The sequence below is a fragment of the Ursus maritimus genome, unplaced genomic scaffold (assembly GCF_017311325.1).
Source record: "Ursus maritimus isolate PB19 unplaced genomic scaffold, ASM1731132v1 scaffold_36, whole genome shotgun sequence".
Taxonomy (NCBI): domain Eukaryota; kingdom Metazoa; phylum Chordata; class Mammalia; order Carnivora; family Ursidae; genus Ursus; species Ursus maritimus.
The window spans coordinates 24307350-24309967 of NW_024426230.1; positions in this window are offsets into that span (position 1 = coordinate 24307350).

Sequence of the window (2618 nt, forward strand, 5' to 3'; positions counted from 1 at the left end):
GCCGCCGCCGCCGCCGCCTACGTCCCGTAAACTTTCCCCGCGGCCGCTGGGAATTCTGGGAAGCTCGACGCAGCGCGAGCGCCGCCGCCGCCCCTCCCCCACCCAGCTCCGGGCGCGGCCAGCGCTGCGGGACGCGGGGCGGCGCTGTCCGCTAGCGGGCCGGCCCCTGTGTCCCCTCCGAGGAGAAGCGGGGCTTGCGGTCGGGAGAGGACGACGGACGAAGTCCGCCAGACCGAGCGCGGGAGACCGTCGCGCGCTCTTGCAGTGGAGCCCCTTCTCCCCACTGATGTTCCCGGGCTCGAGGGAGCGGGCGACGCCCCCCGGAGAAGCGTTCCGGTCGTCCTGAGTGAGGACATCCCTCCTGGAGGTTCTCGGGCGGGTCAGTTCAGGTCCCTGATAATAACGCAGAATGCGAAGAGAGTTGAAGGACCGCAACACCCAGGCTAGTGCGGTGGCGACAAATTCAAGATGCCTCTTTTTCTTGAACACACTAATCTGGCCAGTACTGATTAAATATTTGTAAATCAGTCATCTCCTGTATGCCAGGGTGCGTCTCTCTGATACAGGAAAAACAGAGGAAAAAAGCAAAATAGAGTGTATACTACCTCTTACTTGGATAAATTTCATGTTAGCATAATATCTCCATCACTCTCATTGTTATATTGAATAGCCACGTAGTTCCTCTTGGAATTTAATATTACAATCTTAGAATTTCTTAGGATTTTGAGCACTAAAGTCAAGACCTGAAATTTTTAATTTAAAACAGAACTTAGTTTCTTCTGTATAACTTAGAGGAGCTGTCAAATGTACACAATAACATTTGGAAAATAAGGAGATCCATACCCAGTGAACAGATTAAGACTTTGATAATGGAAAACGCATGCCCTGAGATCAAAAACATCTTAAAAGAGATGTAAAACAATTAAAAAGCAAGGATTTTTTTTTTACTACATAATATTAGGGAGATGATCAAATTTTGTTTGCCATGAACGAACCGATAAGACATTTAGTGTCTGTCTCCATCTTTGTATGCCATTATGTTCGCTTGGTACAGAGTTTCTCACAATTGACTCAATAACCAACAAATACTTACTGAGCATCCACTATGCTAGGCACTGTTCTAAATGCCTTCAATATAACGTTAAACAAAATGGGACAAGAATCCCTACTCTTATGGGGAAGAGAAACGATAAAGAAGGAAAATAAGTAAGACATACTGTGTTACGTAGTAATAACTGTGGAGGTGAAAATAAAACAAGAAAAAGAGGGTCTGTGATTTTAGGCAGTGTGACAGAATGACTGGAGAAGGTTCATGAGGAGATATTGGAGTTACTCGGCAAATTGGAGGACCAGAAAGAAAGTCTATGTAGCTGGAGTAGAGGAGGAGAGTAATGGGAATTAAGTTGGGTAATAATGCCTGGAGCATAAAGGGCTCATTGCAGAGAATTTCACTTTGAACGGAAGAGTGACATGATCTAACAATGTTGTAATAAGATTGCTTTGGATTCTGTGTTGATAATAGATTGAAAAAGAAGGGTGAAAGTAGGAAGATCAGTCAGCAGCTATCACTGGCTTGGACCAGGGTAGCATCAGTAGAGAGGATGAGAAGTGCTCGTATTTTGGGCGTATCTTAGAGACAGAGCCAATAGGATTTGCTGACAGATTGAATATGAAGTGTGAGAGACAGCGAGAAATCAAGGGTCACTCCGGTAGGTATGTAAATCGTGATGACAGAACAGAATAGAGAGCTCAACAGAATAGCAAATTATACACGGAGAAGAACATGAGAGAAGCAGTAACTTGTTCCTGTTGCTCAGATAATACGGCCCAGTACTGCAGTATTGGCATGTGGATGGAGAAGAAGGAGTGAGGAAACAAATGAGACAATGCCGTTTTGTTTTAGGTAGGGTATGGAGGCTGCAGATGAAGGAGGGAAGGCGGCACTCAAAGTGTCAGGTTTCTGCCCAGGGCTTACCTCAGAAGGATAAGAGAATGAAAGGATATTAGGACCTTGTTAATAAAGCCAACTCTTCAACACCTGGGGTTTCCCAAAGACTGAAATACAGGCTAGCTTTTACATACATGGGAGAAAGAATCAGAATCGTACAGTTGGAAAAGAATTCTGAGATCGGCTAGGCTAACCTTGGTTTATCGATGTGGGAACAAAAGTGGAAAAATTAAGTGTTTTGCTTCAGATTATATTCCGTGTTAGTGGCAGACTATTCTCAGAACTGGAGTTTTCTGTTCCCATGTTGTGCCGTTTTCTGCTGTGGCACAGTAAGAATCCCACTAATGTGAGTCCAGACTCTTTCTAACACAGTTGTTTTGAAAGCCGTCCATGTTCCCTACTAAGTACTCCCCTTTTTAATGCTATTTCAATTCTTTGAATTACAGCACAGAGAAAGCCTCAATTAGGTGCCCTTTTTAAGAGTTATAATTTGCCGTCTTGTCAAGGAGGGTGCGTTCCAGAATGCACAATCTGCGAACAGTCTCAGTAGTAGCAATGCATAGCGGTATGTAAATTTTGAATACAAATCCTTAAATCCAGAAGCTTTGAATTCACATGTGTTTTCTAGAGGTTCCTGGGCTTCTGGGAGCATTTATTAAAGAATCCAGAC